This window comes from Panthera uncia, chromosome B1, assembly GCF_023721935.1.
Source record: "Panthera uncia isolate 11264 chromosome B1, Puncia_PCG_1.0, whole genome shotgun sequence".
NCBI lineage: Eukaryota > Metazoa > Chordata > Mammalia > Carnivora > Felidae > Panthera > Panthera uncia.
This window is the reverse complement of record NC_064811.1, coordinates 113,726,938-113,748,952: the sequence shown is the minus strand read 5'-3', so window position 1 is coordinate 113,748,952 and position 22,015 is coordinate 113,726,938. Positions and strand designations below refer to the sequence as shown.

Genomic DNA, 22,015 nt, shown 5'->3' with positions numbered 1-22,015 from the left:
ATATGTTTTGATTAGATCCATGAACATATCTTTTCTTGTTCTTTCTTTTGGAATGAACTCCTCTATCTGGACATTTTGTCTAAGTCTCTGTCTTCTTTTGTGTGTTAGGAAAGCCTGTCATGTTTCCTGCTCCTGAGACTAATGGTTTTGTTAAGAAGAGATCACATACTTTCCAGGGCCTAGTGCTTCATTAAGTGATTCTGAAGTATGCTGTGTGCAGTCTGCTACTGTGTTTTGGCTGCTCTTTCCCTCAAGTCAGTCCTGTCACAGTTTCTCCTTTCCTGCAGTAGGGGGTGTTTGGGCCTTGTCTAGAGTTGGCAAGTTTTAACTAGGTGTTTCCTGGTCTGCTTGTTAATAGACATTAGATCCCATTTCCCTTATAGCTGAAGCCTTGCAGCATTCTATAGTCAGTAGCCTTGATGAGTGCAGTGTGAGGGGTATTCTGTTGGTTGGTTGAGGGAGAAGCCTGCTGCCCTGGTTCTCAGACACATTTAGGCACCTGCAGAGCACAGGGTGGGGTGGGGTGGAACTTGGTGTAAGCTGTTCAGACGTCCAGTGTGGGGGCTGTGCTGCTCACTGAAGTCAGTCTGTGCTGAGGGGCAAGGGAGAAATATGGTGTCAATAGTGAAGCCCTCATGGGAAAAAAAACAGTCTCCTCTAATGTAGTCCTGGGTATCCTTCATATCCTTGCCTTCAGCCTGTCTCTTCCAGACCATCTGCCTGGCTGGCAATGCAGTGCACCTGTGTTTTATCTAAGGGACATAGGCTGAATTTTTCTTTTCTTTTTTTTTTAATGTTTATTTTATTTTATTTTATTTTTTTTTTAATTTTTTTTTTCAACGTTTATTTATTTTTGGGACAGAGAGAGACAGAGCATGAACGGGGGAGGGACAGAGAGAGAGGGAGACACACAGAATCGGAAACAGGCTCCAGGCTCTGAGCCATCAGCCCAGAGCCCGACGCAGGGCTCGAACTCACGGACCGTGAGATCGTGACCTGGCTGAAGTCGGACGCTTAACCGACTGCGCCACCCAGGCGCCCCTGTTTATTTTATTTTTGAGACAGAGAGAGACAGAGCATGAATGGGGGAGGGGCAAAGAGAGGGAGACACAGAATCGGAAGCAGGCTCCAGGCTCAGCCATCAGCCCAGAGCCTGACGTGGGGCTCCAACTCACGAACCATGAGATCGTGACCTGAGCTGAAGTCGGACGCTCAACCGACTGAGCCACCCAGGCGCCCCGAACATAGGCTGAATTTTAAAACTCCAAAATTTAAGGACCCAGCATGGCATGGACTGGTGCTTGTCCCCTGAGGGAAGGTCATTAAGCTGGGGCTGGTGCAAGTTTGTCCCAGAATGGCAGTCACAGAAATGCACAAGGATTTGGAGTTTATAGTAAAGCACAGCAAAAAGGCTGAGTCTGGGTTAGCCACCCACAGCAGGTGTCTTTGCTCCTATGCTCAAGGGGAGAGGGAGTATAATGCCATCTGCCAGCTCTTTAGTCCCCTGAGAGATAATGCCACCTCTCATAGATGTATTCCAAGAACAGGGAAACCTCTCTCCCAGTATATCCCAAGGGATCTTCAGATTATGCAGCTCACTCCTGGGCCTGTGCCTTCCTTCTCCATAGTACTATGGCACCTGCTAGGGTCTATATCATCCATGACTTGGAACTCTAAAACTCCAGTCTTTGAGCTCAACTTGTTGTAAATACTCAAGATAATCAGCCCCTTTCATTTTCCTAACCAATGGCTTTGTACAAGAGATTTCCTTGTGAGATCCCTTGTGCACTGCTCTCCTCCTTCCTTCTCTCTCTTTCTCCTCTCTGAGGTCAGGACTCCCTCCTGTCTATAACACCGATGATCTTTTCCTCCCCCAAATCATGTCTCTCCATCTCCTGCTCTCCATGATGTGGCCTTTTCTCTCCCTCCAGTCATGCAGCTTGTTTTGTCAGTCCTCAGATAGATTTCTTGTGTGTTCAGAATGATGTGATATTGATCTAGCTGTGTTTGAGGGATGAGGTAAGCATAAGGTCCTCCTACTACTCTGTCATCTTAACTCCTCTTGACTTTCATTTTAAAACTGAAAATATTGTATTCTATTGTGTCACACATAATTAAATGCTTTGTATTTTCTCTGTAGCTTGAAAGATAACGTTGAAAATTGATAAATATTAATTATTATGATTGTGTAACTGTTGTTCAATGCAAAACATTAGTAGTATGTGTACTTGCATTTCTTCTTCAGTCACAGCAGCAATGCCATTCAAAACTGGATATTCTTAGTGTCAACAGCAAATGTATTTTTCATTTTTTAGCATTGTTCTAACTTTTGAAATCATGCTGATGTTGTGTTTACATCTTTTGTGCTAATGACTATATTTTGCAACATTATAATCAACAACGGATATTTTCAGATTGCATTTGATTTTGCTTATCGATAAAACTGTATGTTCTAATATATATTTTATATGACAAGAAAGTCATTTCCTAGAAGTCAATTTACCATATAGTTTTAATTGACAGAATTTCAATTTGTCCCCATGGCCTTTTTTTTTTTTTTTTAACTGTCCACTTCTACAGCTTCCTAGTGTTGCTGTAGGAGAACTACTGGTGAATAAAAGTTGAAAATTAAGACCATAAGAAAATAATTCAGGGGCGTCTGGGTGGCTCAGTTGGTTAAGCATCCAACTTTGGCTCAGGTCATGATCTCACGGTTTGTGAGTTTGAGCCCATCAGGCTCTGAGCTGGCAGAGCGTTGCCTGCTTTGAATCCTCTGTTTCTCTCTTTCTATGCACCTCCCCTACTTACACCCTCTCTCAAAAATGAATAAACATTTAAAAAATTGTCAAAGACAAAAAAAGACAAAAAAATCTTTCACAGTTCTTGTTTTTTATTCTCACTTTCTGGAGCCAATATATAGATAATTTCCTTGAGAAGATATTTGCATGCAAGTAGATGTTCAGTGATTTTCCATGAATAAAAATTGTTTCATAATTTCATGTGATATAGGAATCTAGATTTTATCACATTTTTTTCTTTCCTGCTTTTATACCTTTCACCAGACTTTCTTAACATCTGTGCTCTGGTGAGAAGTATGATGTTATTCTGATGCTTGTGTCTTGGGGATCCAATTGTCTTTGTTGTTTTATTATTTTCTGTCTGAATGGAAGGTTTAAACATTCTTCTTGCCTTTAAAGTGTAACATTCTAAATTAATTTGCCTATATGTGAATTTTTTATTTCACTTAGTGTCCAGTGAGTTTCTTGCCTTTTTACAGAATTTGCTTCCCTTCTGTTGCAGACAGTTTTGTGTCAACTGTGGTGTTTAGTTTTTCAAAAGCACTTTCTTAACTCTCCCTAATTCCCAGTTCTGTGTCCTAGTGTTAGCAAGTTAGAACTTCTTCAATATTGAACACATTGAGACTCTCAGAAGATACTTAATCACATACAAACACACACACACACACACACACACACACAGAAGCTGTATGTTACTAGACAGAACTTGGCAACTGATAACCCTTTCAATAGTGTCAGGTGTTAGGGTGTTATAAGAAAGAGGACTCTGATATGAGATGGGCATATGCACATTAACTGTTCTCTTTGTATCATGAGAAGGTATTTTCATTTTAAGGAAGATTTTGTGTTAGGATGGAGGGCCTTAGTGGACTTTCTGTACATGTATGTAGGTGTATTCGTATGTACACATGGTTTTGGGTGACAGAATTTAATTAACCTAAATTTTAGGACCATATTTTACCTTTGTTTTTGTTTATAGGTTCATAATGAATGTTCTAAATTGGTAATCTCTGTATTCATTTGTCCTCTTCTGTAGATCTCAAGAAGAAAGAGATTTCATTTACTTGTGAGTGTGTGTGTGTGTGTGTGTGTGTGTGTGAGATAGAGAGAGAGAGAAAGAGAGCGTGAAAGAGGGAAAGAGAGAGAGAGAGATCTCCAGAGAAGGGCATATCTGTGTGTTAGTAATAATCTCCCTTCAACAGCACCATTAGTCTTCTTTTTCTGGAACTGTTAAAATAAATTTTGAATATTTGATAACACAATTAAACATAGTGGTTTCTCATTAGATGGTACAGAAAATCTACAGTGACATAGGAAGATTTTTGAAAATTTACAGACAGCTCGTATAATCACATTTAATGCAAAGAAGAAATTATCTGTCACATTTTGCCTACAATTATGTTGAATTGCCAAGAGTGTTTCTAATTAAACAAAGATCGTGGAAACAGCAACACCCCAATCTATTATTTATGCAAACATTTGTAGAGCAGAAAATTGTAAATTAACATATAAAGTTTTATAAATATTGTCTAACCCGTGTTTACATAGCAGCAGTAGATTTTGTGAGAATATTGTTAGCACATATAATTAAAGATCAGATTTACTACTTGGCCTGGGAAGTAAAAATAAACATACAGTAGTAAGTTATTCTTTGTAATTACCTTTTTTAAAATTTTTCATTAGAAAAAAATTGTTCAGGTAAGTGCAATTCAAGTGTTAAAACATGGTAATTAATTTTAATGACTTCTGATAAAAAATACTTGAGACTGACTACTTTGAATTGTCATATTTCCTTTTGAAATGTATGTTTCAAGTTATAGTTCAACTTTTAAATTATGGAATTATTAAACTGTTTTACATTAATTGGAAGTGTATATAGAATATTTTTCTTAGAAATTGTTTGATGAGCTAGCCTGAAAATTGTTTGTAACACAAATCTATATTTTTTACAGCTGAAATATTGTTTTCCTGATAATCAAAAGGAGTGTCATGAGTAAATATTCTATAGTACTTTAAGTATAATCTGAGTAATACCTAATCTCTGTATATCAAAGTCTAAAGAACTTTGAAAAGATACCTATTAAACTTTTTTGGTACTTGAGCTAATTTGGGTGTGGGATTTATTTGTCAAATATTAAAGGATATTAATTTTTCCTCTTTCCATGTCTTAAATTAATTAAAATATTAGAAGCAATGACCCAAAGTTTCAGAACTCCAAGAGGGCAAAATAATTCATCACATTATTAAAAATAAATCGCTATTTATTTTTTCCTCAAGCTAAAAGTAAGACATTATCCAATATTACTTGAATTTTGTTTTATTTCTTCCATAGTGAGCTTTTACTCTTTCATTTCATGTTTATTTTTTTTTTAACGTTTATTTATTTTTGAGACAGAGACAGAGCATGAACAGGGGAGGGGCAGAGAGAGAGGGAGGCAGAGAATCCGAAACAGGCTCCAGGCTCTGAGCTGTCAGCACAGAGCCCTACGCGGGGCTCGAACCCACGAACCGTGAGATCATGACCTGAGCCAAAGCCGGACGCCTAACCGACTGAGCCACCCAGGTGCCCCTTTACTCTTTCATTTCAACAATCTAAATAACAGAAGCAACCTTCTGCCATCTTAGAAAAGCTCACTAAAAGTTCAGGTAGAGTCACCTTGTTGTCTTCCAAGATGGAAGTGACCTGGTCCCAATAACGTTCATGAAATACAGATGCAAAATCTTCAACAAAATTTTAGCAAATCAAATGTAACTTTTATATATTTCTATCAGTATAATTTTTCAAAACTTTTAACTTTGAAAAAATTTTAAATATGTTTATATAAATAAATTTATATTTTTATTTAAAGTTTATTTATTTTGAGAGAAAGAGTGAGAGTGTGCGCGGGAGACGGGGAGGGGCAGAGAGAGAGGGAGAGAGAAAAACCCAAGTAGGCTTTGTGCTGTCAGTGCAGAGCCCAAAGCAGGGCTTGAACCCACAGACCATGAGATCATGACCTAAGTCAAAATCAAGAGATGGACACTTAATCAACTGATCCACCCAGTCTCCTGTAAATATATATATTTTTAAATATGACAAAACACCATTATGAGTGACACTGATTTTGGGTATAAAAAGGTGGCTCAGTATTTGAAAATCAATGTAGTGCACCATATAAACAGACTGATAAGGAAGTAGCATGATGTCAATTGATATAGAAAAAACATTTGACAAAATTCAATAGCCATTCATAATTAAAAAAATAAAACTTCTGGTGCACTATGAATAGAGGAGATCCTCCTCAATATCATAAAAAAAGGAAAAAAATTACAGCTAACTTCACACTTAATGATGAAAGACTGAATGTTCCCTCTCTAAAATCAGGATCTGGGCAAGGATGTTTTCTCTCAACACTTTTATTTACATAATTCCAAAATTTCTAGTCACTGCAATAAGACAAAAAAAAAAAAAAAAAAAAAAAAGAAATACAAGGAAAAGCTTGGAAAAGGAGGAAAAGGGAGGAAAAAGACTGTTTGCAGATAACATGATTGTGTATGTAGAATATCCTAAGGAATATACAGAAAAACAAAAACAAAACAAAAATTCCTAGGCCTAATGAGTCATTAGATTCAAGATCAGCACACAAAAGTCAATTGAATTTCTGCACACTGACAATAAACAATGGGAAAACAAAATAAAAAATGTCACATCATTTCCAATTGCACCAAAGAAAATAAAATAAGTATGTGTAAATCCAACAGAACGTGTACTGGGATTGTATGCTAAAAGCTACCAAAAGATGATGAAAGAAATGAAAGACTTAATATTTGAAGAGACTTCCATTTCCAGTCTACCAAAATCAAGACTGTGTGGTATTGCTAAAAGGGAAGACATATAGACCAATGTAATCAAATAGAAAACTCAAAAATAGATCCAAATATGCTGACTTAGCCTTTGATAAAGGAACAAAAATAACTAAATGAAGGAAGAGTCCCTTATCAAAAAATGGTGCTAGAGAAATTGTACATCTATAGACAAAAAATGAATCTTCCAAAATTTGCAACCGAACTTTATTTTCTCTAAAACACTTTTGTACTTATAATTAGTATTGTGTTTTTGTATTTTGTTGTTCTCAAAAATGCCTCTCACCCAGCTTTGCTCCATAATCAGAATATAAGCTCATGAAGTCTGTGTTTATGTTGATATATACATCCATATGTATACATACATATATGTATATGTATATACAAACATATATATGTTTGTATATACATACATATGTGTATGTATATATGTATACATACATATATACAAAGGGAAATACAAACATACAAATATAACAAAGGGAAATACAAACATACAAATATAACACTATAAATAATTAATTATGTAAATGTATCCTTAAAATACATTAATAAAATAACTGACATGTGAACATTGTGACTCAATTATGCCTCAAATGTAAACTCTGAGTACATGCTTCTTTTCATAAAAAGAGACAATAAATGGAATCTGAATTATAGTTGCAGAGTATTACGTGTTTTATTAAGATAAAAACTAAAAACAATATAAGAAGTGAAATAGGGGACAATACTTTATTTCTTATACTGTGATTTCAAAGTTCCAGTTGTTTGCAGAGAAATGGTAATAAAAATAGATTTTATATAACAAAATGGAACTAGTCAACAAAAATGAAAGATATTTTGGTGCTTCTATCTTTATTCCCTCTCTTTTTGCTCTGCAGTCTTTGTAGTCATTTCCCCAGGCTGATAAAGTGCTGCATTTTCCCTTCAGTTTCCTCATTTTCTTGGGATCTTGAATTACCTCACTTTCGCGTAAGTTTACCCAACAGAGCCTGCAGAAATACTCTGTAAGATATTATTTTTAGAATGTTGATTATATACAATTTAATAAATCGCAATTTTAGTTTACCAGTTTTTGATTCTTATGACTTTGATATTTCCCTTAATGCCATTTTAATTTCATTATGTTTGTTATATTTTGGCTGTCTTTATTGCTTGTTTTATATCCTATGTTAATTACTTTGTTTCTCCTCTAAACTAATTTTCTCCTTCACTACTCAAGGGAATTTTCTCTTTTATACAGTACAAGGAAAATCAACAACTTCTCCAAAATATAAACTCTGGCTTCAAGGAAGAATAATTCAATTCACTACAAAAATATATGTTTGTTAATCATTATATGTTTACAAAGCAACATACAAGGTACGGCACTCAGTTTCAAAAAACAGATAAGGGATAGTTACCGACCTTCTTTCTGAGGCTCACTGTCAAGTGAAATGCATAAGAAGTGCATATTTAATTGTATTTCAAAGTAAAATAAAGGGAATAGCAAAGTCTTAGAAGCATAATCTTCAGAAGACAGAAGGCAGATGAAGAAAGAACTAAAAAAAATGTTTAGGTACCTATGAAGGATTTTGTATAATCTTCCATTTAAATAGGTCTAAACAAATTAAGATTCTAACAGATAGCATAGTTTTCCCAAAGACAGCCTCTGTCCTCAAACATTTTTAGTTCTTGAGAGGGTTATTCTACCTTCTTAAACTTTTGTTGAAAATGAGTCATAAAGACCACCTATCTTATAAAGCTGTTATAAAATTTAAATGAGATAAATGTAAAACATATTGAAGATTTTATACATTGTGTGTTCCAAATTGTTCTCCCTTTGTTCTTTACCTTTTTTTTTTTTTTTTTTTTTTTTTTCCCGAAAATCTGGTATGGTCATCATAAGATTAACACCAGTATGAAAAAGGTAAAATCCTACAAATTTTAGCAAAATAAACCAAGCAATATATAGATATAATGTATTGTGATCAAGTAGGTTTCATCCCAGGCAGGCAAGGATGGATAGACTTATTAGAGAATCTACCTATACAATTTTCCTTAGTTAAATTAAAGGAGAGAAAAAGCTATGATTAGGTATGTTGTGGAAAATGCCTTTACCGACAATCAATACCCATTTATCATAAAAACATAAGGGTAGCAGAAAATTTTATTAACTTCTCAAAGTTAATAAAGAACAACATAATATTTAATGGTAAAATGTTGGAAGTATATTCTTTATGAGCAAAGAATGAGAACAAATGTCTATTCCTACCACATCCATGCAACATTATATCTGAGGCCTTAGCCAATTCAGGAACACAAAGATAAATAATATAGGGACTGGAGAGAAGGAACAATGATAATATACTAACACATTAATAGAGTAGATAAGATTTTAAGTAGGTTTCTTGGCTACAAAATCATTTTGCCATTGATTACATCCTTATTCACTGGATAAAAAAGAATAAGAAAATACTACTTTTAAAGGATAAAACTTACAATATGATGTTTATAGAAATGCATTCAACAACAGATGTCTGAGTCCTTTATAGAGAAAAAAAATTAAACTTTATTAATGCTATAAAAGATGACATCAACAAATGAATAGACATATACTATATACGAAAATATGTATACATAAAAAAGATTCATTATGACAAAAATGTCAATTGTCTTCAAGTTAAGGTATAAAGCCATTGTAAAAAATTTCAATTTTCTTGGTAGAACTTGACAAAGCTGATAAGAAAATATATATGAACTAGTAAAGACCCAATGACAGACAAGAGCAAAGAGTCAGTTGATGCAGTGACACATGTTAACACATAATGTAAAGTAATGTAACTGAGACACTGGAATTTTGCTGTGGTGAAGACAATGCCACAGAAGAAAGAACCCAGATATGGAACCATGTATCTCTGAACACTTTATATATGACAGATTATAAATCAGTGAAGAAAGAAGTTAACAAGTAATGCTAAAAAATAGTTGTCCATTTAAAAAAGTGAATCTTTGGGGCGCCTGGGTGGCTCAGTCGATTGGGCAGCCAACTTTGTGTCGGGTCAGGATCTTGCAGTTTGTGGGTTTGAGACCCACATCGGGCTCTGTGATGACAGCTCAGAGCCTGAAGCCTGTTTTGGATTCTTTGTCTCCTCCTGTTCCTCCCCCATTTGCCTCCATCTCTTTCAATGTTAAATAAAGATTAAAAATAATAATAATAATAATGGGGTGCCTGGGTGGCTCAGTCAGTTAAGCCTCCGACTTTGGCTCAGGTCATGATCTTGGGTTTCATGAGTTCAAGCCCCGCATCGGGCTCTGTGCTGACAGCTCAAAACCTGGAGCCTGCTTCTGATTCTGTGTCTCCCCCTCTCTCTGCCCCTCCCCTGCTTGTGCTCTGTCTCTGTCTCTCAAAAAATGAATACATGTTAAATTTTTTTTAAATAATAATAAAAATTAAAAAAGTGAATCTTTGTTTCACATCATATACAAAATTCCTGAGTATTGAATTATCCTGTGTAAGTAAACAGAAACAATTAGTAGAAAATATGAATATTTTTCATGACTGAAGGGTACAGGTATTTTTCAATATAACTGAAAATGGGGCGCCTGGGTGGCTCAGTAGGTTGGGCGACCGACTTCGGCTCAGGTCATGATCTCGCGGTCCATGAGTTCGAGCCCCGTGTCGGGCTCTGTGCTGACAGCTCAGAGCCTGGAGCCTGTTTCAGATTCTGTGTCTCCCTCTCTCTCTGACCTTCCCCCATTCATGCTCTGTCTCTCTCTGTCTCTAAAATGAATAAACGTTAAAAAAAATTAAAAAAAATATATCTGAAAACAGAAAACATTGAAAAAAGTATGATAATTTGATTATATTAAAATTACTTTTTTCCGAAAAAAATAGCTTTAAAAATAGTTAAATTCAAGTTCTAGGCTGGAAGAGTATGTTTGAAATGCATATAACTGGCAGAGAATTAGTGCCTGGACTTCAAAATACCCTCCTACAAATCATTTAAAAAAAGATGGAAATTGATAAATTATAAAAGTGGCAAAATATGTAAACTCATTTTCTTGAGGGGGCTGTAACTTGTAAATATATGAAAAGTATTTCAACTTCATCAGAAGATATGCAAAACTATGCCCCTAAACTAGACAGTAATTTCAACGTTTGCAAATAACAGTGTTGGTAATGCTGTAGAGAAATAGGGCATCCAACATATTGCTGCTGGTGGAAGTGTAAGTTTTTATAGCTATTTTGGGGAGCAATCTGGAAATCCCTATTAAGGTAAATATGTGCATACCCTTATAACCACCATACCCTACGGCTCAAAGTACGAAACATAAACTCTTTCACAAGTGTATAAGAAAAAATATATAGAAATAATATTTGTATCATATTTTTTGCTAGAAGAAAACAACATTAACAATAATAAAATCCCAAAACAAGATAAATAATGAAACCAGTGCATTTGGTATAGTCATCCAGTGGAAAGCCACCTAATAGTGAAAATGGTGAACTTGATTTGCATTTATTAAATTGGGTAAATCTAAAGTATATGAAGTTGAAATAAAGGAAAATTGTGCACAAGATTATTTACAGACAAGAATATAAGTAGCAAATTTGTAACATATATGTGAATAATAAAAATGGAATTAAGGATTATAGTTGGCTCTGGCAGGAGGGGGCAGTAAGAGGCAAAAGTGACCTAAAACTGTGCTTTTAGAGGTTTATTTCTTAGTCTGGGTGGTGGCTGCCCATTGTTTATATTGTTATAAGAGAATATATATCATAATATGTATAACATATATAATATATAATAACACATATCACGTATAACAATATTATCTATAATTCCCTTTTACATGTCTGAAATATTTCAAAATAAATAATATACAACACTTAAAGAAGGTAGGAGGCAATGATGGAGGGTATTGCCAAAGAGTAAACCACAGATTAAAGTAATTTGAAATGATGTAGCTGACAACAAATTTGAAATGCACACTAAGGTGATAACTGGCCAATCCTATAGCACTTAAATGGTGTGTTTGAGCCATAGGTCAAATCATTTTCATTCTGCTTCCTATGCCCTTTTAGTACCTTGCCCATTCCATAGGATGTTTGTTTGTTTGTTTGTTTGTTTGTTTGTTTGTTTTTAACCAGGCAAAGCCCAAGGAATTTTGAAGATTCCAGAGATAACTGCGTCTGACATTGCTCCCCAAGGGGTCACATAGTAGTTGTAATAAAACTGTTTTGCCTCTCTAATGATCGTTTAGATCTTCTTTAAATGTCCAGCATTTGTGCCCATGAGAAAGCCTACCATGTGCCATGTCACTTTATCTCCAGGTAAATCATTTCAGATTGGAGAAGAGTAGCACTTGGTTTTTCAGCCTTGCACTGCCCCAAGGTTGACTCTGCCAACTTTGCCTTTCTTAACAATGTAAAGGCATCACTTAATGGTGTTGTGATTTCTCTTACCTTAGAGAGTGACTAGCTCTAGTCTGACTTTCTGTTGTATAGGATTTTGCTAAACACAATACAAAACAGCCAATATGCGCCAATATTCTGAATCTTTTCTTAATTCATCTTAGCGCTATAGTCTGATGAGTCTACTATTCAAAAAAAGAAAGGTACCTCCTCCAGAGACCGTGTCCATAGGCATTCCGAGTGGTCCAGTGTTTGACATATCATCGTGGGCTGTCCTACAATACAACCTCTAACAAAACTAGGATGCCCCGAACCCCTGGTAATAGAATCGTTTCCTTTATACCAAAAAGGTTAGGAAAGCACCAAAAATCTGCATGTGGCATGAGCCCAGGCCGACTTTGAGGAGTTTATGCTATGAAACCTACAGTTCTTATGAGATTGTCTAAAACAAACCACACGTCAGCAGGGCCCATAGTTGTTCCATGTGTGCTAAATGTGTTGGTGACAGGATCAAGCACGCTTTCCTTATCAAGGAACAGTAAATCATAGTGAAAGTGTTGAAGGTAAAAGAACAAAGTCAGAAAGCTAAAAAAAAAAAAAAAAAAAAAGGAACTTTTTCTGAGTAATAAAAAAATCAAAAGGTAAAAATAAAAGGAAGGTGAAAGTTTGACCAAATCATCTACCAATGCATTACAAGGGTCACTAGGTTTCCACGCTGAAATTTCCAATTGATATTTGTTAGTCCTCATTATTTACCTCCCAGACTCTCTGTTCATCAGTTCCACATTTATGCAGCATTATAGCTTTAGGTACCAAATTCTGTATCACTTAGGGAACAGAAAACACAAATATTACCAGTTTAAATTATTTTTCTGTCATATAGCACTTTTTGAAAAATTGGCAGTTCAGACCCAGTTCTGGAGAAAGGAGGATCACAGCTGTCCTGACACCCCCATAGTCCTTCGGGGACCAAGGCATCTTCTATCTTTTCCCTCTGCCATGATTAGCATGACGTTCTAATTTCAGAGTCACAAGAAATCATCTATAATTCCGTCTATAATACCCACATTCCAAGTAGAAGAAAGGAGGTCAGTAAACAGGCTGTTTGTCTTCCATTTAAGGAATTTCCAGAAGTCTCAGTACCCTTTACCTACATCTATATGACTACTTTCAGCTGAAAGGGAAGCAGAGACCTGTAATAATTTAGCTGGGCTGCCTAGAATAAAGTAGAATTTCTGCTCTTCTGATATTTACTAAAGATTTAACTCCTTATCAGGGTTGTTTTTCTGTTATTGATTGACCCTCACAGATGTCTACTGTGTTTGAAGAACAGCTTAAGTGTCATCATAGTGGTTGAAGAGGAACAGTTCATCCTTTTGGTAACCTTGAGTCTTTTACTCACCTCTATCTACGTCCCTCATACACCTGGCCAAAGAGCTTCCCATAGATGTTTGCTATAGAAGTGTTCTGTGCTCCGGTTGCTGTCAAAGTTCTGGAGTTTGCCTTCAAGTGACTTAGCACCATCTTGGTTCTTTCTGAAGCTTGACTGTCTCTTCATTTAGTTCCTAGTAAATCAGTTCAACCTGCCACCATCTGTAGGAGCACATGGCAGGCGTATGCAGGAATAGGTGTATCCTTTCGAAGTGATGTGAAAGCTGAGAAATAGAAACTCTGGCCTCTTCTTATCTAAAAATGTGTTGCTGTATTTTTGAATGTCCTGCAGTTAAACTGCTGTTTTTGACTTAGGAACAATCTCCTGTCAAAGGAGAAAATGCATAGCAGTATACAACATCCATTAGTTCATGAATTCCTTCTTGCATCCTATAGGAGCTTTTCTTCACTGAATACTCACCTTCCTTTGTTTCAGCCTCAAGGACAACAGCAAAAGGATTTGTTATACTTTTCTTTTCCCTGTACCCTCGTTCTATCTAACTTCTGGAAATAAAGGTGTTATCTACTTTTCCTTCCTGTTAATTGGGAACTTGTCAACAACGTATTTGAATTATTTTTCACTGTACTTGCAATTGACTTCTCCTATGTAACAAGTCACATAGCTTAAACTTAGTGAAAGAAGGATAGCAAATAGATTTATTTTATGGAGAAAAAAATGCATCTGTTCAACTAATATTTTGTAATATCTCGTATTAGTGACCCTCAGTCTTTGCAAGTTGTCCTGTATACATAGACATTCATTCATCTCCAAAGTCACCATTCTGTCAGATCTGGTAAGAAGAAATGATATAAGTTCAGACTGCTCAGATCCTCATTCAATCTTATAAATTTTGCTGACTCAGGAGTCCACACAATGCCAGTGTATTTTTTCAGCCTGATTTGTTGCATGCAATAGGGAAGAGTAAACTTTGTTTTCAATGTCTACTGCTTCTTCAAGGGACAATGAATGAGTGAAATTTTGGACAATGGATGGAAGGAAGCAATAGAAAGGTGATTACTTTCTGAGTGGCAAATGGTTCTTTTATATAACATCTGAAAAGACATATCTTTTGCTATACCAAACAATATGAACCTTTCCGTCTATTTCCTGTCAACTAATGGCAATTTCTTCTTATTCTAAGAGAAAATGTAATCTCCTGGCTTTCAGTTCAGTCATTCCTTATATGGACCAACAGTGAATGACAATTTTTCTAAATTGCTTCTCTAGTGAGTTCTTGTTTTGGTCTCAGTCATCAAAGGAGTAGGTCAGGGTGGAAATTGTATTAAACTAATACACATCACTCTTTTATTAGCTTTTCAGCTTAAAATCTTATCCTTACGTAATAGTTAATGCTTAGAAAGCATTTGTAACGAGAAGATACTGTTCTTTTCGCCTTATTTGTATTTATCCCATGTAATACTTACAAGAACCCTGGTAATATCCTTATCTTCTAGAGTGTAAGACTGAGAACAGTGAGGTTAAGTAACTTGTTTAAGGCCTCATGGTTAGAAAGTGATAACTAACCATCTAACCAGGATTCAATCTAAGCAGCCTGGCCCAGAATCAGTGCCTTAAACAAAATACTATACTGGCATTCTCAGGTTGATTACTGAATCTGATAAATTATATTGCCTACTCAAATAAAGTTTCTGAATCTGAAAATTGGCATATAAGACCCTAGAAGGATGCGTTTGTAAGTAAGTTCTACTCTAGAATGGGAAGAATAACTTTGGGTGGTTTACTTCAAACAACAAACCTCTGTATTTCCATGCACCACTGGATTTTTCTTTAAAAATACAGGGGCGCCTGGGTGGCTCAGTTGGTTAAACGTCCTACTTCAGCTCAGGTCACGATCTCGCGGTCCGTGAGTTCGAGCCCCGCCCTGGTGCCTGCTTCCGATTCTGTGTCTCCCTCTCTCTCTGCCCCTCCTCCGTTCATGCTCTGTCTCCCTCTGTCTTCAAAATAAATAAAAAACGTTAAAAAAAATTAAAAAAAAGTAAATAAAAATACATTACAGGGATAGGTTCAGAAAACCTGGAAATGTATTTATCAGTCCTGACAACATCACGGTGATAGTTGGCCTGTGAGCAGATTCTAGGAAGTGATATAACTAAAATCAATATTCCACCATATGACATCACCCCACTGTCCTCTAGCCCTTGCAAGGGGTGACAGTATTAGGTGACAGTATTAGGTGAAGATGTAGAATTGGAAATCTCACATATGGAAATATAAATTTGTACAACCATTCGGTCAAAGTAGCTGAATGTAAAATCTATAATTCATTTTATTATCTCAGATGTGTAATCAACAAAATTTGTTTGGTTTTGTTCATATCTTGACCAAAATACAAAAATTTATAATGTTTATTTTTTAGAACATCCTTCTGTCTAGAGTATCCAAATGTCTACAACGTAAGATAAAGAAAAAATAAATGCGGTTTTATTATACAATGGAATTCTATATAGCAAAGACAGTTATGACAGTGTGGATGAATCTTACAAAAATATATTGAGTGAAATAAACCACATATTATATATATATATGTTTATATATATATATATATTGTTTTTTTCTATGATTCCACTTAAATGAAGGAAATAAGTATCATTTGTAGTGTTAGAAGTCAGGATAGTGTGACTCTTAAGGGGAAAAGACTTTGATAATGACTACAATGGACGTGAGTAATGATTCATGGGGTATTAATAGTGTTCTGTTTTATGATCTTGCATATATGCTGGATTCATATATATATTCATATATATTTATATATATAAATCATACATATATTCATATATATAAATTATACATATAATTTATTGCTTTAGGAGGTATTTGGTCTCTCATACCAGTATTTTGATAAGCAGAAGTTTCCAAATGACCAAATTTGCCAAACTTTTCTTTATGGTAAACATCTTTGTCCTCTGTTTAGAGAAGTTTTGCTTATTCCATGGTCTCCTGACCATGTATATTCTCGTATATATTCCTCTACAAGATTTTTAAAATACCTTCTACATTACAATCTGTAATACTTCTGAGCGTATGCATGCATATGTGCATAGATATGACAGAGGTCAAAATGTATTTTTAACAAGTGTCACTTATGTCATAAGTCAGGGGTGGATCTGCTTCTGTACATATTTTGTTTTACTTTGTGTCAATACCACACTATCATTTTAACACAAGGCTAAAAAGTTGTGACTATTTGGTGTAATAATTCCTTCAGCTATACTCCTCTCCAAGTTTAACTTGTCTTTTCTTGGCCCTTTAAAGAAGTTTAAAATCTTTAAACTTTTGGGGCGCCTGGGTGGCTCAGTTGGTTAAGCGTTCAACTTCAGCTCAGGTCATGATCTCAGTTTGTGGGATCGAGCACCGCATCGGGCTCTGTGCTGACAGCTCAGAGCTCAGAGCCTGGAGGCTGCTTCTGCTTCTGTGTTTCCCTCTCTCTCTGCCCCTCCTGCTCACGCTGTCTCTCTCTGTCTCTCAAAAATAAATAAATGTCAAAAAAAAAATTTTAAATCTTTAAAATTTTATTGTAAATTTTCATTTTTAGACCTTGAATAAATTTTGATTGTTGGATTGACTCTATATTTTGGAAAATCAAAATCCAGAAAATATTGTATTTAGTTCTTCTTTCATTTGTCTTAGTAATGTTTTATACATAGCAGTGTTGAGATCTTATACAATTTTAGATTTATTCCTAAGAATTTATTATATGTAATGATATTTTGAATAATATTTAAACCCTGATTTTCATATTGTTTGTTCCTGGTTTACAGAAATTCTATTGATTTTGTATACTGAATTTGTATCCAATATTTATGTCTTTTACATATATTTCTTACATGAATACAGTGATGAGGATCTCTACTACACTATTGATAAATGTAGGAATTTTTGTCTCATTCTCAAACTCAAAGAAAATATTTACTATTTCATCATTGCACATGATGTTTGCCATTTATTGGTATAAATTATTTAACAGATTAAAGAATTATCTTCTATGTTTGGATCACTAAATAAATTTTTAAAATCATGCATAGAGTTTGAATTTTGTCAAAAGCCTGATTTGCAACTATGATGAAAATCATATGGGTTTTCTGCTTTTCTGAAATAATACAGTAAAGCATATTGGCTGAGCTTTGAGTAATGAGCTAACCTTGCATTTCTGAAACAACCCTAGTTTGATTATGATTTATTATATTTTTATGTATATCTTGATTTTAGTTAGTTATATCTTTATATGGTTTGTTTGGTTGTTTGGTGTGTGCACACTTGCACAGGCACTTATCGGTTTGACATCCATCTGATTTGTAGTGATGACTCTCTTTCATTTCTCTTTTTCTTAGTTGACCTGGTGAGAGGCTTATTGACCTTCTCAACGATCCAAATTTAGGTTTTATTGATATTTTCTAATTGATTTCTTACATTCAATTGCAATGATTTCTGCTTTAATTCTTATTTCTTTTTTTCTGCCTACTTTGTTTTTAATTTGCTCATCTTTTCTAGTTTTCTAATGTGGAAGCTTAGATTACTAACATTAGGTCTTTCTTCTCCTCTAACATATGGATTCAGTCCTATAAATTTCCCTGTAAGCACTGCTGTCGGTGCATTTCACAAATTTTATTTATTTATATTTCATTTTCATTTAGATCAAAATATTAAACATTTTCTCAAATTTCTTTTTTAACTTGGTTTTTTCAGAAATATGTTGTTTTAATTTCCAAGTACTTAGGGATTTTCCATCTATTTCTCTGATTGATTTCTAGTTTAATTCCACTGTAGCCTATGAATAGACAATGTATCATTTCTATTCTTTTGAGTTTGTTAAGGTGTGTTTTATATCTTAGGATTTTGTCTTATGATATTTGGTCACAGGTAGGCTGGTCTGTAATTTTCTTCTCTTACATCCCTTTTTAGGATTTAATATTCAGGTTATTGGGAATCATAAAATTTGCTAAGAAACTTATTTTTCTACTCGGTGGAACATTACTATTATTTTTTTGTCCCTGTAAATGATTTGGAAAAATTGACTGATAAAACATCTGGGTCTGTTTTCTTTGCGACAGTGATTTATAACAAGATATTCAATATCATTAATGTTCAGATTTTTCTATATTTTCTACAGCCAACTTTGTAGGATTTTTTTAAGTTTATTTATTTATTTTGAGAGAGAGAGAGAGAGAGAGAGAGAGAGAGAGAGAGACTGTACTTGTGAATGGGGAAGGGGCAGAGAAAGAAGGAGACAGAGAATCCCAAGCAAGCTCTGTGTTATCAGTGTGGACCTTGACATGAGGTTTGATCCCACTAACTGTGAGATCATGACCTGAGTCAAAATCAAGAGTTGGACGCTTAACTGACTGAGCCACCCTGGCACCCCAAGTTGTAGGATATTTTTAAGGCATTCTTTTTTTTTTATGAAATTTACTTAAAGGATTTATTTTCTTTTGGTAGCTATAAAATCTGTACTGATGTCTCCATTTTTATTTTTGATAAGAGTAAGTATTCTTTCTCTTTCTCTCACATTTCTCTCACTCACTTTACCTAGTCTTTTTAAAGGTTCATCATGTTTTGTTAATCTTTAAAGGATCAGCTTTTAATTTGTAGGTATTCCTTATTGTATATTTGTTTTCTCTTCATTTGTATATGCTTTTATTTGTGTTATGTCCTTCCTTGTAGTTGTGTTGCTTATTTTTCTTTTAGAGAATATTTCATGTGTCCCTTATACCTTAATCATTTCCCCTTTCTTCTATTTCTGTGCTTTAATTTTGACATTTTTACTGACCTGTTGTTCATTTTACTTTTAGTTGGTACTGCTGAATCTAACATGTCAATAATCCATTTATTAATTTAATTTCAAATACTTTTATTTTCACTTCTATAATATTTATTTGATCTTTTCTGTACATTCAAATCTTTTACTATAATTTTATTTTTGTCTATTTTGTCCACTTTTTCTCTATTATTTTAATCATACAGATCATATTATTTTAAAGTCCTTGCTTGAAAAGCTCTAATTCTTAGAACACCTCAGGATCTACATCTTTGACATGGTTTTATCTTGAACGTTATGCAGATTATACATTGAAGATTTTACATAAATTAGCTATAGAGTATGACATTAGGCTTCTTCAAAAACCATTCATTATTTCCTATAATACAGATTTGAGGCTGATCACCTCAGTCTTGCCAGAAAGGAAACTAGACCTCAGTTGAATTATCATTTAGCAAGATTACTACATCTGGTTCATCTTTAGGATGTGGCCCTCCAACAATTTCAATTGAAACCCTTTTAAAGATTCCTTTCTTTAGTCCTTAAAGACCGTGGGCAATTAATCCCAACTCTTTATAATGTTTTCAGCAAAGCTCTTTAGCTTGCTTTCCCATGCAGATTCAAAATTTTGTACTAATTTTGAGAGGGAACAGCTGTGTTTTGAGACTGCTCCATTTCCTAATAATGTCACTTCAACCCAGAGTGGAGTTCTAAAAAATCTACTCATTTCAGTGTAACCCAACATAAGCATCTGCCAGGGGTCCAGTCTGTTTTCTCAGGCTTTTTTCTTGTATCTATAAAGTAATTATATAGCCATATTCCATCAGTATTGCTTTTTTTTTTTAATGTTTATTTTTGAGAGAGATAGCATGAACGGGGGAGGGGCAGAGAGAGGGGAAAACACAGAATCCAAAGCAGGTTCCAGGCTCAGAGCGGTCAGCACAGAGCCTGACACAGGCAGGGCTTGAACTCACAAACTGTGAGATCATGATCTGAGCTGAAGGGGGACGCTTAACTGAGTGAGCCATCCAGGCTCTCCTCCATCAGTATTACTTTATTCTTCCTCTCTAGAGCTTTCATCTCTTGCATATTTGACTTTAATGGACAATACTGTTATTTAACAGTTGATATTTTCAAAGAGATTTTAATATATAAAATAATTCATGTCTTATAGCAATGTTTTCCTGTGGATTACTGATATGCATCCTCTGTTTTATGTCTTTGATATTTAAATAGAACATACCTTGTGAAACAATCTATTTGCAGTAGCATTGCAAAATAAAATAATTTGATAAAACTTTATGTAATCTATGAAAAAAAACTTATTAGGAGTAATAGATATCTGGAGTTATTTCATACACATTATGAAGATGTCATTTTATTAAAATATTAATTTAAATTTTAGTTTACAAAATAATTTATAGATTATTGGAATGGTGCCTTAAATTCCTAGCTCTAAACATATACACATTTTAGTTTAACATGGGCTTATTCTAACAGCCTGATAATCTTACTATTGAATAATGTGGGATCTGCAAAACTGAACACTGAGTTATGTCATTGAATGACTGAGTAAAGTTATGTCTTAAGAAGTCCCAAATGACTGACACATTCCAGATATGTGGGGCAAAAGGTGGGTATTCTTTCAGCTTTTTAAATGAATACTCAATTGCCATATTTTGCTCTTATGTAGATAAATGAGGATAGAATTTAGAAAGCAAGTAGAAGGGTTGTACATTGTAGTTATAAAGGAAGTTTGCTCAGTACTAGGAGAAAAGGAAGTAGAATAGCTCAAGTTAGATGGGTATATGTGGAGATGAGAGCTTATTGTGAAGCTTCTTTTTCAATTTTCTTGGAGAAATACACAAAATTATCAGTTGGCCTCGGTTACAGCAACTTCTTACTAGACAAGTGTCTGATGCAAGAGAAACAAAAGCAAAAATGAACTATTGGGACCTCATCAAGATAGAAAACTTCTGCACAGTGAACAATCAACAAAACTAAAAGGCAACTTTCAGAATGGGAGAAGATATTTGCAAATGACATATCCGATAAAGGATTAGTATCCAAATCTATAAAGAACTTATAAACTCAACACGAAAAAAATAAATAATCCAGCAAAAGACATGAATAGACACTTTTCCAAAGAAGACATCCAGAGGGCTAACAGACACATGAAAAGATGCTCAACATCACTCATCAAGAGGGAAATACAAATCAAAACCATGATGAAATACCACCTCATATCCGTCAGAATGACTAAAATTAAGAACTCAGGAAATAACAGATGTTGATGAGGATGAGGAAGAAGGGGATCCCTCTTATACTGAAACGATTATTACTATTTTTTGCTAATATTGAAAGGGTTTTTGCATCAAACTTCATATTTAACTGTTTTAAACTCTACTCCTTAGAGGCTAAAGTCTCTCCTTGGTTGAGCCTGTGTTGCTACAGGAGAAGTGAAGGAGAAATTCAGTGAATGTCCCCTTGTGCTTTTCGCCCTTCATTTAACAAGAGAAACTCCACTTAAATCTGTTTCATGTGGAAGTTTCACATATTTGTGTTATAATATTATGTTGCTCACTGTCTTTTAGTGACATTTGTTTCCATTTCTTTTACCTCTAGTGCTGTATGTTTAGTGATAGATATAAGTGTCAAACTCTTGGATTTATCATAAATAAAGGACCATGTTTTGGCTGTTTATTCTAACGTTGTTGGTTTATTGCCTATGGATTCTAAGAACTTGGTACATTTGATTTAAAATAGACGTA

The 22,015-nt window shown here is 34.6% G+C and overlaps 1 pseudogene; it reads left to right on the top strand.

The window, feature by feature from the left end:
* Window positions 1-1,354: 1,354 nt before the first annotated feature.
* LOC125922426 (60S ribosomal protein L34-like) lies at window positions 1,355-13,396 on the top strand (annotated as a pseudogene).
* Window positions 13,397-22,015: the final 8,619 nt, after the last annotated feature.